Below are 24,595 nucleotides of genomic sequence, written 5' to 3' on the forward strand. Positions count from 1 at the left end.
ATCTTTATCTTGGCTGAAGCACTTTTGTTTTAATCTATATTAAGGATAATAAAATCAGCCTACGTTATAGTTTATTGTTAAAGATATTAATATTACAAAAGTGAGTGAGTCTTATGTTTATTTTTTATGTTTGTATGAAGGCTAAATACAAATAAAAGCTGAACATAAATTTATTTGTACTGTTTTTATTTCTTAAATATTATATAGTTTTATAGGAAGAGATTTCATAGATTTGGCAAATTCATTTTTCAGACGTTGTGGCCATTCTTGGCAGTTTTTCTGAGGCTATTACATAGTTCATATCGATATCGGAATTATATCGTATCGACCGAAATTAAGAATTATATCGTGATATAAATTTTGGCCATATCGTCCAGCCCTACCAGTCAACCAAGCAAGCCTGATGTTACTTGCAAAAATATCCACTTATTAAGTCTATACGAACTACTTAAGACAAAGCAGAACAGTTTCATTCAATAAAAGTATCAACTGGGATAAACCCTGTAGTAGCATTGCTATGAATCAAATGATCTGCATAAGAAATGATTATTGATTTCGAACATGGTTAGGCTACTTAACATCCATTAGTGAATTTACCATCATTGCTTATCAAAGGCAGGGTGGCCTGAACCTGCTTTTTATAGCTATCTGCGCTATCGCTTTTACTGAACCACCCATAAAGCCAACTCAGAAATAATCCACAACCTACGGCTCTCAAAACACAGCTGGTGGATTCCATTAAGATGTAAAGCAATGGACCAAGCCATCTGAAATCCAACCAACAAACAAGGCTGAAGTTTTTACCTTGAAACTGTAACATAAGAATCCAGTGAAAAATACAATTACTTGTATCCAAGAACACAATCTGAAATTTTAAAATTAAGATATGACCAATTAATAGTCAAATTCAAAATTACAAATCTACACTACTGTCAATATTTGTAAACGATTCAGAAAGAAGCCTCTTATGCTCATCAAGACTGCATTTATTTGATCAAAAACACAGTAAAAAGTAACATTGAGATTAACAGTAATATATGAATATATATGAGGCTAGGCCTAACTACAGCTCCTCTTTACGTCAGACGTTTAGCACAATCACAAGCACACACGCCTCTCACACACCCACATACAGGGAAGTGGTGAGGAAAGAGTTAATCCTGAGTCATTCTGAACACCACCCTGCCAAACCCATATAACATACAAATACTCTCAAAGCATAGGAAACATCTATGTATTCACACACTGTCGTGGTCCTCACGCACCATCTATTCGGGCCTCCTGACATTAATCCCCTGACATTAGCCTGTGAGCTGGAGAGCTGCTTCAGCGGGGACAGCACAATGACAACAATAAGAGGACGATCCACAAGACCTGATTGTGACCCATTCGCATATTAAGAGCATGCCAAGAAAATTAGGAGTGCTACATGTGACTATCATTCTGATGATGCATATTTAATAAGCACTTTAAATGATAGTCTCAATCCAATCGAGGACAACATATGAATGGTATATAGTAATTCTTAACTTTTTGCCACCACTTCTGTCTGCTGCCATGTAATGACACCAACCAATATGAATGCATGCACACATCAGCCACAGCGGTAGGGTTGTCAAGGCAATGGTACTTTGGTGTTAGGGCTGGGTATTGACAATTCATGATTCGATTTCGATCGCCTTTTCGCTGTTGAAATACTGATTGCTTCACACTGCTGCTTCGCTTGAACTGAGGCAGCAAAAGCGAACAGTCACGCCACATTAAAGAATGGCAAAACAGTATTCATTGTTTAAATTTAATAAAATTGACAGAATTTTAAATTGATACTTTGTTCATATCAATATTTTTTACCCAGCCCTATTTGGTAAGTCGATACTTAAATAAAAAAAAAAAAGCAATGGCACCTGCCTTTCTGCAGTCGCGGTAGTACAGCGCACCGGGTTAATCCAGTACACGCTGATAGGCGCCTGCTTTCAACTCGTTTTTGTGTGAGCACTCTTGAAGAGCGTCAAAGGTTTCTATTTACAACGTGCCTTTGCAGCCAATCACAGAAATGTTTTTGATCGCACGAACACAATGCACTCAATTCATAAGGCTGTTTTACACTTCTGCGTCAAGTGTATGCCATATCAATGCGCCAATTCTATGTGAACTGCAAGCACTGAGATTGGCCAGCTAGAACCCCTCCCTCAGTTCAAAAAACTGGTGCGGAGCAAGCAGAGAAGAGCGTTTTCAACTTCCATAGGAATGAAAAAAACACTCAAAAAACACTCTGAAGCTTCTCTGACAATGTACATGACAAACTGCTGCTTCTTCAGCTTTTGCCTTGACACTCAACATGACCGCGAACACTGCCTTCTAGTGGTCTGCATGTTACACGTCGACACGGACACCTACACAGAAGTATAAATTATACGGCATAACCTATGGCGCAGAGGCTCCGACATAGGTCTGACGCAGAAGTATAAATCGGCCTACAGTTTTTCACGTGATGTCACACCCTTATAGGAACACCCACCTGCTGGGCAAAACAAGGCTTTTCTACATTGACCAAAATTGATTTTTACCAGGTTTGTACTGAGAACTAATATAATAAGAATGACATTAAGACCATATTCAAAGCTTTCATATCAATGTTTTAGTACATTAAGGTACTTTGTTTTCACGTTGTGCGTTTTAGAATGTCCTGCTGTATTTAGCGACTGAAATGTTGCAGCAGGTGCTGTATATGGATCACAAGTTCCCAAAACTTGCATTTTGTTCACATATTTTTATTTCTTTGAAATGGAAAGGCCTGACTGAAAACTATGAATACACCAGAGTTTATTCAGTGTGAGCTCTGCACGCTCGCGAATAGTTCCGTTATAACAACAAAATAAAAAGACGATGTAAATATAGAAATTTATTGAGCATTATAGGCTGATTTTTTTATCATCATAACCTGAGCTTTCACTCAGTGAACTTGCGCTGTGGCCGAACTGAAGTAGTCTCAGCCTCAGACGCCCACGGACCGTTGGCTGAACGTCTGATGCATATGGCACACTTAACTGGAAACACTTCAGGAGTTTCTAAGTCGTCATCTGGTTGGTTGAATTATACAGGATGTCCGGTAGACATGTGCGTCGCATTCTTTACCGGTCCACCTGGAAACAAATGCAGTGACGCTAAACCCCCTCGTGGAAGAAGAACGTCGTCGTGTTTACAAGCGCTTACCAGAATCAACTAAACGCTGGATTTTCAAAAGTATGTGAAGTTCGTGGCTCCATTGTTGCAGTAAACTTGAACAACATTCTTGAATGACTAATTTATTAGATGCACGCTGGTCTGTTATTGCAGGGACATCACTTTACATTTTCACGCCCTTAAAACAAACTGTGATTGGTTGCGTTACATGTCAGTCAAACGTCCTCTGGGTCCTTGGCCAATGAAAGCTGCGCTAGAGTCCAGACCGTCTACCATCAGTCTGAAGCTCTGGCTACACGAGATTAGAACTGAAGTAACATCAGCTTCATTGAATATAAAGAGAGCACTCTTTGCTCACTTTCTATATATAACCCAATCATAATTTCAATAAAGTGTTATTTTTCATGCTGCCAAAAAGTTTCAGGAGTGAAATCAGGATTGAAATCTGAAAAATTGGTACCAAGAACCATGAAATTTGACTGGTATTGGTACAGACTATTGAAATTTTGGTACCATGACAACCCACAGCAGTACATAGCAGTAACCTGAAAGTGAAAATTGTGTCACCATTTAGGCCCCGTCCACACGAAGCCAGATCTTTCCCTATCCAATCTTTTTTTTTTCCTCGTCTCAAGAAATATCTGCGTACACACAAAACCGCTGAAACGAGTTCAAAATGATGTAGTATACATGCCAGACCAGTATGTGGCGCTGTAATTCTGCCACAGAGATACACTTAAAAACAGAGAATATGACTTGGAGCATGCGAATAAACCTTGCGCGCTGTATACAAACTTTAGTAAAGCTTAGAAATAAGCTTTATTTTGGCTCAGTAGCTTCTGCAGCATGAACACAAGCATCTAGAGTCTGCTATTGTTGTTGCCTTTTTGTGCAGATAGGCTGTACACCCGAAAACGCAAAGGGCGTCATTTTCAGATTTATCCACTCTTGAACCCGGTTTCAAAAAATATCGGATTCACCTTCTGAAAACGCCGGATACGTCTGGACGAAACGCCTATCCGACACAAAAATTGTGTGTATACACCTAAACGTGTCTCCGTGGGGACGGGGCCTTACTCACCCTTATGATATTGATATTGTGACAAACTGTTAAAATCTTGTTTTGTATTCCACAGAAAAAAAAATCAATCACACCGTTTTGTAACGACAAAGGGAGTGTGAATGATGACAATTTTCGTTTTCACATCAACTACCCCATTAACAAACCCAGTAAGTGATAAATGTTTCACAAGCGTGCACCCTCAGTGCCCTAGTATTTTCCCACAGAGCTTGCCATTCCATCTCCATCACAAGAGATCTGCATGGCAGACTCGTGCTTCCGTTCCTGCCAGTACTTCTGTGACTGTCACAGAACTGGACGGACTTAAAGGAAGCCACTGAGCAAAGAAAGGGGTCCCCTCATCTGCTTTTCTTACGCTGTCCTCCCGACTCATGCTGATCCATCCTGTAGCAATCAGCATCAGATGAACAACCGCAAACTCAGCACTCTCTCTGAACAGCAGGCTTGGTCAAAGTTTCACAGTGTTAAATCATGATAAAGAAAATACGTTAACTGCTGTCATCATGTCTACAGTCCACAGTTGTACCGATTGGGTTAACAAGTGATGACCTAAGCCCTTTATCTACAGTTATAATCAGACCTTTAATCTCTCTGCAGATGAGCTGTGTGTCAAAGTTTCAGTTACTCTAACATTATGGCTTTACTGTCACTTTTGATCAATTTAATGCATCCTTGCTGAATAAAAACTTATTTAAAAAATAAATAAATAAATAAATCTTACTGAGCCCAAACCTTTGTATCGGAGAACACATTCTGAAACTTTAAAAGTTATGACCAATGCAGTTAAATTTAGTCAAGCAAAAGATAACAAATCTAAGTCGTAACACGTGAGATGAAACGGCACTTGAGAAAGTTAGCAAGAGGCCACTAAACTATACATTTTGAAGCATGTATGCACAATGCTTCGACCTGAGTGATGTTTGCTTTATTATTAATTAAGATTTATGTACTATTATGCAATTATGCTCTGACAAATTTCTAATCAGAAAGTGCCCTTGTATCAGAGAAACAAAGATGAATGTACATGCGCCACAAAACTGAGGTAATGGGAAAACAAGACAGTAACTTTTTGCCACCATTCAACATTAAGCCAGATATATAATGTAAAATTGTTGAACCAAATTTATTCTATCCATCCATTCAAGCATTAGCTATTTCCTAATGTCAGTTACCAATTACTTAAGTTAATAATATAAATAAAGAGGCCTTGCAAGAGCTAAACTGCAAAGATTTCAGCATAAATCAGGCCATCCTTGCAAAGTAACCACGTTAAGCTTGAAACCAACGAGAAATGTGAGCCAACACATTTTGTAGGTTTAAAGGACAAACGAAGCGTCAAGTTTGAGTGAGAAAAGCTTCAAACATATGAGAGAAAGAGAAGGAAAGCTGACAAGAGTCGAGGTGATTACATAATGCACTGAATTCTTCCTAACAGTGAGCACGAGCCGATAGGATTATTTCTGACGCGAGCTTGTTTGTCTGCCGCTGCTGCTGGACAAACAAAAGCAATAAAACTCGGAACCTACACACAATAACAACAACAGTGGTTCTTTGTTGTGTACAAACGGAAAGTGGGCGGTAATGTCAGTCTAATATCGTTATAGCTGCGCTTGTGTGTCAGCTCGCTCGTTACACAACAAGCCTCATACTTAGCAATGAAATCACGCGCAGGCTCGCGCTGGTTAGCTTAGCACGAGCTCTCGTCGAACAAACCCGAGGCCCACACGTCCCCATACTTACATTTCCAGATATACTGAGGATGTCAGCGTTCGTTTCCACTTCGGTCTCTTGGTTGCGGATATTTTCGGAGTCGGTATGCTTGTCGCTTCCTTTAAAAACAAACAATCAGGGTGACTTCACGTGAGAAACGATCATTCCGTTTACGGTGATTCTCTGCTTTGATAGCGTGAATTTTTGCGCATGTTTGACGCCAACGCAGATGTCCCTGAACAAATCTATCCACTTATTGACTAAATCTTTCTAAGTTTCGTATCAATATGGGATCATGGTGTGGGATAAATCATTACATAGATCCGAATAATCAGCTTCTGTAGGGAGGCCAAGATATCCTTTGGTTCAGAGTCTTGTGCGTCTTGATGGAGGGGAGGGATAGTTTCTTCAAGTGGCTCGATGATTGGCCAAAACTCCACAAGGCGTGTTTGCTAATTGGATTATTTTGCTGACAGCAAAGACTACAGATAGACAATCCCACAATTTGATTGGCTTTCGTCTTGTCATTTACCGTCGTGACGCTTGAACAGTAGTTTACATTACGCACAAAACGCATCGCTTAGTTTGTCATCGATAATATCTCGATATTATTAAATATTAAATATAATATTATTTAATATACACTACAGTTAAAAAGTTTGTTTTTTATGTTTTTGAAAGAAGTCTATTATGTTCACCACGGCTGCATTTATTGGATAAAAATACAGTATAAACAGTAATATTGTGAAATATTACAAATTAAAAATAACTGTTTCCTATTTAAATATATTTTAAAACGTAATTTATTCTTGTGATGGCAAAGCTGAATTTTCAGCAGTCCTCAGGGTCACATGATCCTTCAGAAATCATTCTAAACTGATTTGCTGCTCTTTATTCTTATTATCTTCCTGTTATATTATCTATTTGTATGCTTAATAATTTTGCGTAAACTGTTTTTTCAGTATGCCATGCATTAAATTGATCAGAAGTTATAGTAAAGATTTATTTTTTAATAAATACTCCTCTTTTGAACTTTCTATTCATCAAAGAATCCTGAAAAAAGAATTGATAATAATAATAAAGGTTTCTTGAGCACCAAATCAGCATTTTAGAGTTATATCTGAAGGATCATGTGACACTGAAGACTGGAGTAATGATGCTGAAAATTAAGCTTTGTCATCAATAAATTACATTTAAAATATATAAAAATAGAAAACAGTTATTTTAAATTGTAATAATATTTCACAATATTACTTTTTTTTACTGTATTTTTCTATTATTATTATTAAATAAATGCAGTCACGGTGAGCATAAGAGACTTTTTATTTGTTTTATTTTATTTTATTTTAACCCCAACACATATATCCGTACCTTATTCTTTTTATTAGTAGTCATGGGCTTTTGATTGTTCATTTAAATGTTTTGTACCAGACCTCTTTCGCTTTTAATTGTTGATTGTATCATTCTTTACAAAGCCCTCTAAACAAAGACTTCAATGCTTCAAATGTATGGGTAAATTAAATTTAGCTAGGAGTAAATTATCATTAGAAAGTAGAGAACAATGGATGCATTGTCTTTCTTTTTTAATGAATCTTTATTGTTTTCAACAGTAAACATTGGTGCAGACTTAGATCAAATCAAAACAAGCAAACCACCCTCACATTTGTGTTTTTCACAGGTTTCTTAGACCTTTCAGATACACGTTTAGGAAACAAAAGGTGGCCAAATATGTCTAAAGATACAGTCATTCCCTTTAGTTTTAAGTGAAGCACTGATTCAAATGGAAACAATTTGAAGGTCTTCTCAAACGAATCAAAGAGCGTTTATTCTTGATCCAACTAAATAAAATGCTTTTCTGGCAAATAAATAGCAGCTTTTGAGCAAGATGAATGTCATATGGTGCAAGAGTCAGATTGCTGTAGGTCAATAAAGAGTCCAAGGTATAACCAAATACAGTATTTTCCATTGATCTTGCTCCAGAACCCATGCATTCTCTTTCAAACTTCATGAAACACTTCTGCTGCCTCAGTGAGCAATCGTCCAATTCTTTTCCTACTGTATCCACCACATCATGCTGTGGTTACCCGTCCAGAGACACAGAAACACAAACACATTCATGTCTTGAGAGTTGAATGGTTAGGTTTCCCTATGCTGTTTTATGAATCTTTTATCAAGTTCTGAAAGTACAGAGCACTATTGGCTGCTTGACAGCACCATCAAGTGGTCAACAGCAGCCGTTCTCTTTCTCTGAAAATAAATAAATTATATTAAAAGAGAGAAAGAGAGAGTTTTTGTTCCCCAGTCTTGTTTTCCCAATACAAATATCTAAACATTCTTAAATCAAGATTTACTTTTTTACTTGAGAAGAAAAAATACTTAATTATGAAGATATTAAAGGGTTAGTTAACTCAAAAATGAAAATTCTGTCATTTATTACGTACCCTCATGTCGTTTCACACCCGTAAGACCTTCATTAATCTTCGGAACAAAACTTAAGATATTTTATTTGAAATCCGATGGCTCCGTGAGGCCTGCATAGGGATCAATGACACTTCCTCTCTCAAGATCCATAACAGTACTAAAACATATTTGAATCAGTTCATGTGAGTACAGTGGCTCAATATTAATATTATAAAGCGACGAGAATGTTTTTGGAGTGCCAAAAAAAAAAAAAAACTAAATAACGACTTATTAGTGATGGCTGATTTCAAAACACTGCTTCAGGAAGACTCGGAGCACAAATTAGTCAGTGTATCGAATCTTCTGTTCAGAGCGCCAAAGTCACATGATTTCAGCCGTTGGCAGTTTGACACGCGATCTGAATCATGATTCGACACACTGATTCATTTGTGCTCCGAATCTTCCTGAAGCAGTGTTTTGAAATCGGCCATCACTAAATAAGTCGTTATTTTGTTTTTTTGGCACACCAAAAATATTCTCATCACTTTATAATATTAATATTGAACCACTGTACTCACATGAACCGACTTAAATCGACTTATGTTTTTAGTACCCTTATGGATCTTGAGAGAGGAAGTGTCATTGCTCCTATGGAAGCCTCACAGAGCCATCGGATTTCAACTAAAATATCTTAATTTGTGTTCTGAAGATTAACGAAGGTCTTACAGGCGTGAAACGACATGAGGGTACATAATAAATGACAGAATTTTCATTTTTGGGTGAACTAACCCTTTAAGTCTTGTTTTCTGAAAAGAAAATGATCAAGCTTTGGTGACTTTATGCTTAAAACAAAGGGGAAAAATAAAGTAAACTTTATTTCATAAAAAGTTCATTTTTCTTACCCCATTGGAAGACATTTTTTCTTGTTTTAACGTTAATGATATCATGATATTTTTAGTGATATTTGTAAATTGTCTTTCTAAATGTTTCGTTAGCATGTTGCTAATGAACTGTTAAATGTGGTTAAAGTTAACATTGTTTCTTACTGTATTCACGGAGATGAGAGCGTCGCTATTTTCATTTTTAAACACTTGCAGTCTGTATAATTCATAAACACAACTTCATTCTTTATAAATCTCTCCAACAGTGTAGCATTAGCCGTTAGCCACGGTGCACAGCCTCAAATCCGTTCAGAAACAAACAATATAACAGTATACTATACTCACATAATCCGACGCATGCATGCCGCATGCATGACGAACACTTTGTAAAGATCCATTTTAGGGTTATGTTAGCTGTGTAAACTTTGTTTATGCACTGTTCAAGGCAAGCGCGAGTTCTTGGGGCGTGGAGCACGAGAATTAAAGGGCCAATAGCCCTGAATTGGCTCATTTAATGATGCCCCAAAGTAGGCAGTTAAAAAAATGAATAAAAAAAAATCTATGGGGTATTTTGAGCTGAAACTTCAGACACATTCAGGGGACACCTTAGACTTATATTACATCTTTTTTTAAAAAGTTCTAGGGCACCTTTAATTTTAATACTTTTTTTCGGAAAACAAGACTTGTTATCTTATGTCTTTTGCTTCTCAAGTAATTGCATTTTGATTTAAGCGTGTTCAGGTATTTGTACTGAAAAATGACAAAAATACTGTGGAAGAAAATCATTTTTTACAGCATTAGTACTCTGTACAGACGGAAATACCCCAAGCCTTGCAATGTCTATATGAGTCAAAACTTAAGTTGTCAGTAACTGCAAATGATGAAACAAATAACTAAACATAGCAAGTTGCACAGACCGATTACTAGGAGTAATAAAAGCCGAGAGAACATTCCAACACTCCCATTCCTCTGAAGGAAGTGCTGCTCTGAGGCAGAGTTAGATCATTATTACTGGTGACATCATGCAGCTGTTGCTGACTGGACAGTCTTGCCTGGAAGCAACATCATGTTTAAATATTTGTGAATGTCTGCATTAATGTATCTAGTATGCATGGTTAATTATGAATTACCGTGTGTGTGCGTACAGAGGAGATGGTGCGATACATACAGGCAGTCAAACCCCTTTCTGATTTTGTCACTATACAGTACACTATACCTCATACACTCCATTTGACCCTCACTCTTCCTTCATAGATAAAGTCTGATTTAATTCTTTGTGAATTTTGAAGGCTTTGAGGGGATTCACTTCGCATTAAGCACGCTGTCCACACAGCGTTAAATATTGAGCGAGCGTGTCGTTTTGTTTTTATAATTTCTCTTGCCACAGGTGCTGTTGGCAGCCCTAGCTTGGAGACCTCGAGAGGTAACTGCATTTTGATGAGCCGTCAAATGAGTGCACAAAGCAGGCTGGAGGCTTTATTCAGGCAGGCTAGTTTATTTCATCGCTTGTGACACAGAGCATGCACACAGATAGTCAACACTTCCCAGCCTGCCTTTGTTTCCGGCCACGTCTGAAATGTTTTTTCAAGCTCTTGCATGCCTTGGCCTTGTGAAAGCGTCTTTCTCATTCACCCTTGTACCATTTGTTCTCTCCACACTGCACAAGATGATTTTTGTCTTGTTTTTCAGTAAAATATGCAAACAGTCTAAAGAAAAATTTACTTGATAATATTTATCAAAATCAAGTGACCTTTATGCTTAAAACAATAACAAATATTCTGCCTTACCCCAATGGCAAGTACTTTTTTCCTATTTTAAAGGGTTAGTTCACCCAAAAATTTAATTTCTGACATTAATTACTCACACTCATGTCGTTCCACACACGTAAGACCTTCGTTAATCTTCAGAGCACAAATGAAGATATTTTTGATGAAATCTGAAAGGTTTCTGATCCCCCAAAGCTGCATAAGTACCACATTCATGGCCCAGAGAGGTAGTAAAGACATCGTAGGGCTGGACGATTAATCGAAAAGTAACCGAAACCGAAATTCAGAACCTCTAACCGACGTAATTTTCCCATGTCGGTTATTTCGTTTTTTTTAATCCTGTTAATACTATCCCCTTAAAAACGTTACCGCGTGTGCGTAGCCACGACTCCGCCCCGTACAGTCAGTGGCATAAAAGCAAAACACGGAGATAAACGCCGGTTTAACACAGTGATGGCGCGTGAGCGGTCAGCCTTGCGTCTTTTGTCAGTTGTGTTTGTTTTAAGGTTTGTACATTCAAGCGATTAGACGAGATGTATTATTATTCCGAGCTACCGTGCTCGCGCAGCTGCATAGTGGCAGGAACACTCATACAAACAGTAGCTACGCAAAACGTGAAGATCGCGCGCACAGAGAGGAACACAGAAACTAGTCAGCGCTGTCCTGTGATTTATCACTAAAGGAGCTTAGAAACTCAACTTCTTATAGCATATATTTTCTACTTTTGAAGTAACCATTTACAACCCACAGCTTCACAATGAACAGAGAGACGGTATGACTAATTCACACGCAATCACTTGTACTGGTACTGTGCTAATTTATCTTTATCTGATTTACAACGAGCAGAAATCTGTAAGAAATGTTACGAGCATAGATAAAATAACTGCGGAAAGTGAGCTGTTATGTAAGATCACATTTTCAATAGGAAAAAAATATCCCACCTTTTAAAAGTCAATCATATTTACAGTACAAACCTTGTCAGTGAACTATGAGGGCAAAAAAATAAAAAAAAATAAATCGTTCATTAATCGTAATCGAGGTAAAATGTTCAATTAATCGAGGTTTTGATTTTAGGCCATAATCGTACACAGGGGCGTAGTTTGTGGGGGGGATGGGGGGGATGGGGGGGGGAGGTCACCCCCCAATATTCAAATGCTTCAGTTACAACCCCCCCAATATTTCAACATGAAAATCACAGCAGATCAAATGAAAAACATGTAGAATTCATTTATTTTGTAACAATAATTTTGTTTGTATTCAAATATGAGTTTGTCATAATAAATTAGACAAAAATATTCTCCCCCTCCATTGAACCGATTGGTAACGCCCAACCAACGCGCCTCGCTCTTTCACCAAAACAACGGAGTGGAGCTGTACTGTTTGAATGAGACAGCGCGGGTAGCACCAAAAATGAAGAGAACCGCTGCCCAGCCAACTATATTAAACCGCTGGTCCGTTAAAAAGAATAAATCATGTACTGAGAAGGAGGTATGAGAATGTTTTGTAATACACTCATATTTTAGCTAGCTAATCCATTACAATGTAGCCATAACTATCAGTGTAACTGTAACCAGTTACCAAAACAGCCGTCTGTTTTGTTTGTTCATTTTTCAATAGTGTCTGTAATGATCAATGACAAAAATATTCACATCGGTGTTTGTTTTCTTCCTAAATTAATCTGACTTTTGAACGAATTGGCTGAATGAACGATTTAAGTGACTCACTCACTCAATAAAAAAGCGAATCGCTGCCGCCTACTGGCGGTTTCAATATTTAACATAATTTCTTTCTTTTTAGAATCACCGTTATGTTAGAATTTGATGAATGATTATACATACATTTCATAAAGTTCTGATAGATAGATAGATAGATAGATAGATAGATAGATAGATAGATAGATAGATAGATAGATAGATAGATAGATAGATAGATAGATAGATAGATAGATAGATAGATAGATAGATTATCCAATAACACTACACATAAAACAGGTTATTATTTTTTAATATAAAAAACAAAACAAAAAAACAAACAGGCAGCATACATTCAACCCCCCCAATGTTGACACCAAATCTACGCCCTTGATCGTACAGCCCTAAGACATCGTTAAAATAGTGAACAGTGGTTCAACCTTAATGAAGCAATATTTACGTTATGTAAATGTATAAGGTCATCATTTACGTGATGACCTTATGAAGCGATGAGAATACTTTTTGTGCAAAAAACAAAGCAAAAATAACTTTTTTCAACAATTTCTTCTCTTCTCTGTCATTACACTCTTTACGTTTTAAAACAGTCTACGTCAGAACGCAGAGTAGCGTTCATGTTCATGTGAGCAGCAGGATGTATGTGTGTGATGCTGACGAAGGAGCCGGCCAATAATGACTCAGCGTTCTGATGTAGTGCACTGAAGCGCTGCACTGTGTCTACAACCAGTGTTGCCAAGTCTGCGGTTTTACCTCAAAATTGTGCTACTTTAACACGGTTGTTTTTCATGTCCGCGTGTTGGAGCGACCCCAAATAACATGATATTTATCCCCTGCATGCAAATTTTAACAGAAACATGGAGTTTATCCCCCTGGAACGCACCCTAAATGCAATTGGGATAGTTTTAGAATGGTTTTAAGTAGCAATTGGCTGCGTTTTGTTGTGAAGACCTGGCAACCGTGTCTACATTGTAAACATCATAGTAGAGTGACCAGGAAGAGAAGAAATTGTTGAATAAAGTCATTATTTTTGATTTGATTTTAGGTATTCTTGTTGCTTCATAACATTAAGGTTGAACCTATAGTCACATGGACTATTTTAACAATGTCTTTACTAACTTTCTGGACCTTGAACGTGGTAATTGTGTTGCTTTCTATGGGGGATAAGAAACCTCATGGATTTCATCAAAAATGTCTTCAGTTGTGTTCCGAAGATGAACAAAGGTCTTATGGGTTTGGAACGACATGAGGATGAGTAATTAATGACAGAATTATTATTTTTTTTTTTTGGTGAACTAACCCTTTAAAGTCATGAAACCATGAAATCAAAATGAACATTTCTTGTTTTTATATAATATTGCCGTATTTATTATCCATGCACATCAATTCACGTGCCCTTGTAATCTTTAATCAAAATTAATGCCAGGCAAATGATTAATCGCAATTAATCACATCCAAAATAAAAGTTTGTGTTTACATAATATATGTGTGTGTACTTTGTATAATTATGCACTATATATAAATACACACACATCCATGTAAGAAAAATTTGGTATATTTATATGTAAAATATTTGCAGTCCGCAACTTTTTTTGTGTTAAAGATTTACAAAAATTATATAATGAGAATATACAACATGAATCCATTTTCCAAACCATGTTTTTGTCTTACCCTGAATCATTATGGTACACTTATAATAAGTGTTTATATTCGGACTATTTCAGACCAGACTGGTAGGACTCGCCGCAGGGTATCACAGTAACTGCGTGACTCGCCATAGACATACATGGAGAAAAGTAGCTCCGGCTACAATGTTCCTTCCTCCACAAGATGAGTGCAGTTCTGTTTATTAACCGCTAGAGGGCCAAACATCGCGGACAGCAGCTTTAAGTATAAATTATATAAATATATGCATTGTCACATGTCTGTCTATTTTGGTTTCTGTTCACTTTGTCACATGTCCTTCTTTGTTCTGTTTTTTTCCACCATTATGTTGTTGTCATAGTTACTGACTGATTATTGTCTTTAGTTCAGGTGTGTCTTGTTAATTACTCGTTTGCTCCTCTGTTTCCTTTGTGTATATATATATATATATATATAGTCTTGCTTGGTTCTTGTTTGCATTTGTGTTTATGGTTGGTTTTCTCCTGTACTCCTGATCATTTTCATTAAGTCTGTTTATTGAATTCTCCTTCATTGTGCGCTTTGTCTACCACCATGAACTGTAACAGAAAGGAAATGATCCTGGGTGAGGACCGCCTGTGGGGATTGAGGCAGAGTCGTCATCCTTTGGAGAGGTATGTGGAGGAGTTTCTCAAGCTCTCCCATCGGTCAAGATGGCCGCTGCCACCCTCAAGATGGCCGCCGTCACACCTGAGCCCTCAGTCAAGATGGCCGCTGCCACTCCTGAGCCATGGCCACCACACTTGTGCCCTTAGGCATTTTGGTGGAGGGTATGTCCTGGAGCACAGAGATGGTTCCAGCACTTTGGCCAACTACAGTGTCTTCTCTAGCCCCTGAATCTGCTCCAGTGATGGCTCCAGCCCCCGAGCCCACTCAAGATTCCACTCCAGTCCAAAAACCCATAGATCCTCCCAAGAAAATTTACCTGTAGCCATAGTGGCCGAGCCTTGGGTCCGCACCGCCATGGCGCCCTGAACTGCCTGATCCACCCTGGAGGCATCCTAACCTGTCTGTACCTGCCCAGCACTAATCAAAATAACTTCCCCTCCCTCTTGCAATGGCTTCTCTTCTCTGATGTTGTCTTTACTGGCACAAGGACCTGTCACTCACGTCATATGACATCACAGCAACAGCAAATGACAATGACCCAACGATCCAATCAATTTCCAATAGACAAAGTCAAGTCCCACCCTACATTTTTTCTTGTTCAATAAGCCATTTTACTCTATATAAGTCACAATAGGGAAGAAAAGACTATCGCAACTTCCGTTTCATGCTGTAGTATAAGCTCACTTTTTTCAGAAAAAAGATTGCTGTTTAGGTAAATGTACACTCTAAAAAATGTTTGGTTAAAAACAACCCAAGTTGGGTTGAAAATGGACAAACCCAGCAATTGGGTTGTTTTAACCCAGTGGTTGGGTTAAATGTTTGCCCAACCTGCTGGGTAGTTTTATTTAACCCAACTACTGATTAAAAATGACTATATGGCTGGCTTAAAATGAATCCAAAATGAGAAATTAAAAATCAGACACATAATTACTAGAGGCAACAATAATAATCAAAAGGTGTACATTTATTAATAAGCAATTTAATAAATGTTTATTGTTTATTATTCATTATCTTATTAATAAATGCTCATTTATTAAACATATTAATAAATGTTAATTTCCAGCATATTTTGGGTTCATTTTAAGCAAGCAATACAGTAATTTTTATACAACAGTTGAGTTAAATAAAACTACCCAGCACGTTGGGCAAACATTTAACCCAACCACTGGGTTAAAAAAACCCAATTGCTGGGTTTGTCCATTTTCAACCCAACTTGGGTTGTTTTTAACCCAGCATTTTTTAGAGTGTATCTTCATTTAAGAATGTTTAGATATTAGTATACTGCAAAACAAGTAAAAAATACTGAGTAAAAAAATAATTTTTTAGAGTGCACTGTGCCAAACTGAGAAAGAAATGCTTTGTGGAGTGGCAGGATAAAAAATCAACAACTTGATTCTGGGCTGTAGAGGTCCAGGTCAGTCTACTTTCCCTTTCATAGGTTAATGTGAATGAATGGATGGCAGTCTATTGAGATATGGAAGGGGCATGTTGTGTATAACTGCTGGTTCTTTAATACACATGCTTTCTGGATCCCCTTTCCCCCCCAAACATTTTAGCGGCACCATAGAGTATAAAAGCGAATTCATCTTTTATTCACCACGGGCTGAATATTCAGACTGGGAGATGTTAAAGCAGCGGAGGTCAGTGTTTAGCTGGCTTCTCTCTCTCTCTCTCTGAAGTGCTGAAACAGAGTATGCACTTGCTTGAACCAAGGTTCATGGAAGCACATTAAAATGTTTCGCATTTTGAGCAAGAAGTGGACCAAAGCTATAGCCTATAGACCCTGCTGCATATGCATTAGGTTCTGTGCTACAAAGGCCAGGGGCACTTATTTACCACCCTATGGATTGTCTTCAGGCGAGGCCCTCGGTGTGAAGGCCTTGATCTCGGGTGTGCTGGTGGGGCCCAGATGCGCTTAATGGTGTGAATCAGTGGACCTCTGATGTGATGAGTGTATGGTTGATCTCACTCCTTACCCTTTAGCATCTCCAGTCTCCATGGGATGTGTATTATGAATATTTTACCCCTTAATACTGATGAAACAATTAACAGTAAGTTTAGCTGTTGCCATTTAAACTCTTAAAAGGGACACTGTAAAAGAGTTTAATAGATCTCTATAATATAATTTGAATAATATATATATATATATATATGTTTAGTTGAGTTCACTCACTTTCTAAGTCAGCAGGTGAACTTTCATTTCTAAGTTTAACCAGCTGGAAATGTTTTACTGTGTGTCATCAGATTTTTCAAGCAGGCCTGGCTCCAGTAAGGCCTGGGTGGGACTGGCCTGCCTAATTATGATCTTGGCCCACCCTGGCAACCACCAACCACCCATTGCCCCAATTGTTCAGCCCACCCTGAGGGTCCCATGGCCCACCTTACTGATGGAACCAGGCCTCCTGCAAAGTACAGCAAGGATTTGGTGCAAATAGGCACTTTCCTCAATTTAATCAACAGTTAAAATCATACATCAGTGACACTGCTGAATATAAATTGGAGTTATTCATAATTATTTAGGCTATTTATTTACATTTTTATGTAAATATGTCATTTTGAGTTGTGGTCCACCTTTTGCTCCTGTTCATGTAAGATGTGTAAATGATAACATTTTTAAATATTGTGACATAACTTCATTTTATTAAATTATCTCAATCCATTTTCTCAGTTTTTACACATTATAGGAAAAGTATATGATATAATGGTCAAAAACATGTTTTAATTAGCCTATAATTTCATCCATACCTGTAAACCAACATTTAATCCAAAACAAAGCTGTCCTTCACTGCACTATAGCTAAATTTAGACTAAACCATTTATACGTGGGTTGTCATTTTTAAGTATTATTTGTATACATTTTACTTAATTTAAGTAAATCACATATTTGAAATGTTTTCAGAAAGGTCCCATATTTTGCTTTCTAGCTCAGGCTGACGAACAGCATTTTCTAAATGTCAGGCACCCCCTTTCACTGATCATTAGCTGAAAAGCCAGCTCTAGTGATGCTTTCTCATTTAGTGTAATGGGATGTGAAGACCTATTTGTTTTCATGTTCTCCACAAAGTGTTTTTTGTTCACTTCTGCCCCCTGCAGGAGTATGTCTGAATAGCAACCATTATGTGGAGTCATTCTCATCTGTGGATTTCACCTCACAAAAGCACATATATATATACACCTTATTTTTCAGGTAAGACCGGGCGCGGCCATTTGTAATTTTAATGTGTCTGGCTTCCGGTGTCATTCGCTTCCAGTTATTTTTAGCTGTACAAAACAGCTTGTTATGCTGCTTGATATTGCAAACTGGTATTTCATACCGTATTATTTTATTGTATTGTCTTAATTATAAACACGCTGGTTTGTACTAGCGCAAACAGTTTTACTGCACTTTGATATTCTTCTCGTTATTTCCGCGGCTAATAAATAGTCTCGAACATTACTTCCGCGTTGAAAAAGAAGCTGGATAGTCCTTCTATTTCAATAATAAACCAAATTATTCATAATTAACGAATCATATATAATTAATGTTAGGGATAATCCACCCAAACATTAAAATTCTGTCATCATTAACTCACCCTCATGTCTTTCCAAACCTGTATGACATCCTCTCTGGAACACAAACAATATATTTTGAAGAATGATGGTTCAAATTTTTGGTTCACATTCACTTGCACTGTAATGTCAAAAAATATACAACAGAAGCAATTGGGACTGAAACGGTTTGGTTAGCAAAATTCTTCAAAATATCTTCTTTTGCGTTCCACAGAAGAAAAAGTCATACAGGTTTGGAACGAGATGAGGGTGAGAAAATTAGGTACGAATTTTCATTCGGTAGACTATCCCTTTACCTACATACAATTTTTAGAATTTTTTTGAGTCACTATAAACGCCATTGCAAATTTTTCGCTAGTAATCACATAAAATAAGCTGTTTCAGAAAAACGAACTGAGATGTAACCTCAACGAAAAGCAGTATTAGCGGATAAATGAACATATAGGCCTACACTGCTAATTTCTCATGTTCCAGCCTGCCGTATCCCTTCTGCTCGGCCGTCCTAACACTTCTGTGTGACTGCGACTCAGATGGTAATGGGAGAATGTTTTGAGCATTTCACACACTCAGAGTCCGCATATGAGCCAAAGCATTGCATTCTCAGGCGGTGTAGCCATTAGCCTGGCTGCCGACCAGCAGACCTGTCACCCTTGTTTAATGTGCCTCACTGGGCGTGTTTGTGTGGGGGAGTTTGTGTGCAGACACGGCGATGGGCATTTCTGAGGAGGAGTCCGGGCTGATGCGGCTTGTGAACCCACAGGCTCAGGGTTAATAGCATCTGCGCCTATTCTGCCACCTCCAGACGTCAGGAACATGCACCGTCACCCACTCAGCTCAGAAGGCCGCGTACAGAGCGCTCGATGCGGCTCTTTGACAATGTCAGCACCGATTTAAATGAATTTCTGCATGTGCTAATTGAGTGATCTCTAACCATCCACTCAGCCACCTGGGCAGAGCTCCAGTGGTCCGTTCATCTTCCTCGGCGGCGGAGCTCCGGCATGTCCTACTTTACTGTTTAATGACCCTCTGATAGATCAAGACCGTGCCAAAAAGCAAACAAAAGCAAGAGCTTTTAAACCCAGCATGACCCAGATGATGCCTCCCTCTGTGCCCGTTCTCATTGTCCTGACAGGAGAAAGAAGCGGTGCTTCATTTGCATAATAAATGGGAATGCAACAGCAAGAGAGTGTGCCGCTCCTCACCGTAAAACAGTACCTATTACAACACCATGCAAATGATCTCCATCATAATCCCATCATCATTCAAGGATTCGCTTGAGTTGATGGGAACTACATATACACATACACAAATGAAATGAGAAATGATCCATATGTTCAGAAACTTAAAGTGTTCACCCAAAAATGAAAATTCTGTCATCATTTAATCACCCTCAAGTTGTTCCAAATCTGCATAAATTTCTTTTTTTTTTTCTCCTGTTGAACACAAAGGAAGATACTTGGAAGAATGTTTGTGCAGATCTCGCCCCCCCATTGACTACCATAGTAGGAAAAAAATACTATGGCAATCAATGCTTGGTCTTCCAAATATCTTCTCAGCAGAACAAAGAAATGTATACAGGTTTGGAACAACTTGAGGGGGAATAAATGATGACAGAATTTTCATTTTTGGGTGAACTATCCCTTTAAGAATCAGCTATAATGAAAAATTACCTTCCATAAAGACAGAACATGCATGTCTCACATTTTCCATTTTGTTTTCGTGAAACCTCTCTTCTTTAAGGCTCTCTCCTTTCTAATTTAACCCAAAATGGAAATCTGGACTGGAGCTGCAGTCACGTCTTTGTCAGCTGCACAATTTCTGGTGCAAGATGGCAAGGTTAAACGTCTCATCAGTTGTATTAGGTTGCCAGGCAGTGGTCAAAAACATACCTGACAACAGCCATTCAGAAGTACTCGGGATATTAGGGCTTGTGACGAGATGTCGTGTCAGATTGGGGTCTTTTATTTGATGTTTGAATTATAACATCAGTTTGGTCAGTTAAAGAGAAAACATTCCTTTTATTCAGCTGGAGACTAATTAAGGATATTTATTTTGAAACCAATATTTTTAATGGAAACACATATTTGAATGGCGCTGACATACACTTTTCCCTCATTAGCAGAGTTTAATTGTTGCACAGCATTTAGATGGTTTTGTGTGCATGTGTGGGCTTTAGATCCTCACAGACAATGTGCTAGAGCTGGGATTACATTCGTGTCACGCCAAGATTATTCTCCTTGCCTTATCCTTGCAGAAATATGATTATTATTGTCATTGTCATTTTGTGTTATTCCTGTTTATAGTGCGATTAAGTCCGGTCTTATTAATGAAAAACTCATCGGATGTCAGCTCCTGCTCATGCAGGATAAGAAAATGTTTATGAGACAGAGGGCAAAGCTGGGAAAGGTCCCTGAGAGATTTGCGACATTTAAATACATGCCAGGGCTGAATAATTCTGTCTGCATGGATCAGAGATTCAAGTTTACAAGATAAGCTATCACGGGCGTCTCAGGACAGGGTTGCACAGACTGAAGTCTCACTTCTGCAGCACATGCTCTCTGTACTTACACTCACAGTGGTCTGTTCTTTCGTGTCAGAAAGCTGAACAGTGCGGTCATATCCAAAGAGTCTGTGTGTTTATATTGTTTGAATATGAATCAGACATGGTATAGCAATGGCCAAACATACATACATACATACAGTACATACATATACACACTACAGTATATATATTACTACGGTGTATATATATATATATATATATATATATATATATATATATAATTTAGTGTGTATGTATGTATTTTTTTAAAATTATATATATTATGTTATATTGTGTGTGTGTATATATATATATATATATATATAATATAATATATATGTGGCGAGGGGGCGTGGTTTAGCGGGGTCTGCGGCAGGAGGGAGTGTCTGGGGATGTGCGGTGATTGAACGGGTTGAATGTAAATCACGAACACCTGTTTCTCGTTCCAGTAACTGGCGTGGAGACAGGATAAAACGCCAGGAGAAGCAGGAGCGTGTGAGAGAGAGAGGGACTGCTGACAGTCGGACTAAGTGAGCTGTGCTCGTGTCGTGGAGTGAAGCCCGTCCTTGGATGTGGAATTATTGAGTGTGCGTTGCACCGTCTTTTTGTTTATGTGTTGGATATTTTTTCTCTGGTGAGAATAAAGACTGTCAGCAGCCCTAAAGCCGATTCCTGTCCTCTTCCTTCCCATTACACAAAGAACCTTCGTTACACTGGTGCCGAAACCCGGGAAGGAAGACGGAAGCCGCCGCCATGCAGGCATCCCCCGCCGCTGGAAAGCCGTTTGCGGACATCATTGCATCCCTCGCGGTCCTGCATCAAGAACAACATCGGGCCCTGATGGATCTTCGGAGTGACCAGGAACGCCGCTTCGAGGCGATCATCCAGGGCCAGCACGAGGACCGTGAGAGGTTCCGGAGCTGGATAGACCGGGAGGTTCCCACGGCGACCAGCGCGGAAGCTGCTGGCCCCTTCCAGCTGCCACTGCAGAAGATGGGCCCGCAAGATGACCCGGAGGCCTTCCTGGACCTGTTCGAAAAGGCTGCTGAGGTCTCAGGTTGGCCCCGGGACCAGTGGCCCATGCGGCTCGTCCCGCTGCTCTCGGGCGAGTCGCAGGTGGCAGCACAGCAGCTGCCCGTCCAGAACCTCCTGGTCTTCAACGACCTCAAGAGGGCCATCCTGCAGCGGGTCGGCCGCTCCCCCGAGCAGCACCGTCAGCGCTTCCGGTCTCTGGAGCTGGGGGAGGCGGGCCGACCCTTCGTGTTGGCCCAACAGCTCCGGGACTCGTGCCGCAAATGGCTGATGGCCGACGGAGGCGACGCGGAGCAAATGATCGATCGCGTGGTGCTGGAACAGTTCACCACTCGGCTCCCAAAGAAGACCGCCGAGTGGGTCCAGTGCCACCGGCCCACGTCGCTGGATTCGGCCATCCAATTGGCGGAGGACCACTTGGTGGCGTGCCCAGGGGTCGGCGAATCCCTGCCATCTGTCTCTCTCTCTCCCTCTCTTCTTCCCTCTCTCTCTCTAAACCTGTCCCTCTACCTAGGTCCCGTCCGCCCGGCCCGCCTCGTGTTCCGCCCCCGAGGGCGGGGTGGAACGGATTCTCGGCAGTTCGTGGCGCCAAGAGCCCCGCCCAGGGGCGGGACTGGCCACCGCCGGGCTGGACCCCGCGCCTGCTTCTCCCCTCTCTCCACGCCAATCATTCGGCCCGTTCTCCGCCACTGGAGCGGCGGGCAGGTCTGGGCCGGCCTGTTGGCGTTGCGGGGACCCGGATCACTTCATAGACCGGTGTCCAGTGATGGAGGTGGGGACATTGATCCGGGTCCCGGACGACCTGCAGGTCGCCCCCGGTCAGGCTGGTCAGTACCAGATACCAGTGAGTATCAAGGGGGGGTACATATCAGGCTTTGGTGGACTCGGGTTGTAACCAAACCTCCGTGCATCAAAGCCTGATTTCATCCGGGGCATTGGATACAGGCCGCGTGGTTAAGGTACGGTGTGTGCACGGGGATATCGCGAGTTATCCGTTGGTGTCAGTCGGGATTCTATTTAGGGGTCAAAAGCATAGTGTGGAGGTGGCAGTTAATCCGCACCTCCGGCACCCGTTAATTTTGGGGACGAATTGGCCCGCATTTAATAAATTATTGGGGCATTTATGCTCGGGTGCCTCTTGGAGTAAGTGTACGCGGGGAAGGGAAGTGCGAGTGCAGGCGGGGGAGACTGACCGGGGACCAGTGGTGACTGCCTCAGGGGAACCGAGCGGGATCGGGAGACTGATTCTCTCGGACCGTGATGATTTTCCCCTGGAGCAGTCTCACGATGAGACGCTGAAAAATGCGTTTGAGAGGGTCAGTACGATTGACGGTCAGCCTCTCCAGCCTGGACGACCACTAACTTATCCCTATTTTGCGATTATTAAAGATAGGTTGTATCGAGTGACCCAAGACACTCAATCAAAGGAAGATACAACCCAGTTGTTAGTACCAAAGAGCCGCAGGGAAATGCTTTTCCATGCGGCTCACTCCAACCCAATGGCTGGACACTTAGGACAAACAGCGACACTAAATCGCCTCATGACCCGATTCTTTTGGCCGGGCATTCACGAGAACGTGCGCAGGTGGTGCGCGTCTTGTCGTGAATGTCAGCTGGGTAAATCCTCCGGCCACTCCAAAAGCGCCTTTGCGCCCCCTTCCATTAATGCAGGTCCCCTTCGAACGAATTGGCATGGACCTCATCGGGCCATTAGAGCGATCAGCGAGAGGGCATCGTTTTGCATTGGTCATTGTGGATTATGCAACACGATATCCAGAAGCAGTGGCTCTCCGCAACATTTCCGCTAAGAGTGTTGCGGACGCCCTCTTCAGTTTAATCTCCCGAGTGGGGATTCCGAAAGAAATCCTCACTGATCAAGGCACGGCGTTTATGTCACGTACGCTACGCGAACTGTACGAATTGTTGGGCATTAACTCGATTCGAACCAGCGTCTTTCACCCACAAACGGACGGGCTGGTCGAACGTTTTAATCGCACGCTTAAATCCATGATTCGTAAGTTCGTTCAAGAAGACGCCAAAAATTGGGATAAATGGTTGGAACCCCTGTTGTTCGCTGTGCGAGAGGTCCCGCAAGCCTCCACGGGGTTTTCCCCCTTCGAGCTTCTCTTTGGGCGCCACCCCCGCGGGGTGTTGGATGTCCTAAGAGAATCTTGGGAGGACGGACCGTCTCAATCAAAAAATGAAATTCAGTATGTGCTGGACTTGAGAACAAAACTCCACACTTTGGGGCGGCTATCTATGGAGAATTTGTTACAAGCCCAGGACAGACAGTGCCGGTTGTATAACAGGGGAACTAATCTGCGTAAATTTGCACCGGGAGAGAAAGTGCTCGTATTACTCCCCACATCAAGCTCAAAATTACTGGCGAAGTGGCAAGGACCATTTGAGGTCACACGGCGAGTTGGTGATCTCGATTATGAAGTAATACGGTC

The 24,595-nt window shown here is 40.3% G+C and overlaps 1 protein-coding gene across 3 annotated transcripts in view; it reads right to left on the bottom strand.

The window, feature by feature from the left end:
* ppm1bb (protein phosphatase, Mg2+/Mn2+ dependent, 1Bb) overlaps positions 1-6,353 on the bottom strand; it is a 29,189-nt gene extending 22,836 nt beyond the window's left edge. For all 3 annotated transcript variants that reach the window (XM_067369317.1, XM_067369318.1, XM_067369315.1), the window contains exon 1: positions 6,005-6,353. The gene's annotated coding sequence lies outside the window, so the exon portion shown is untranslated. The remainder of the gene's footprint in view (positions 1-6,004) is intronic.
* Between the last annotated feature and the right edge of the window lie 18,242 nt (positions 6,354-24,595).

This window comes from Chanodichthys erythropterus, chromosome 19 (assembly GCF_024489055.1).
Source record: "Chanodichthys erythropterus isolate Z2021 chromosome 19, ASM2448905v1, whole genome shotgun sequence".
Lineage (NCBI taxonomy): Eukaryota > Metazoa > Chordata > Actinopteri > Cypriniformes > Xenocyprididae > Chanodichthys > Chanodichthys erythropterus.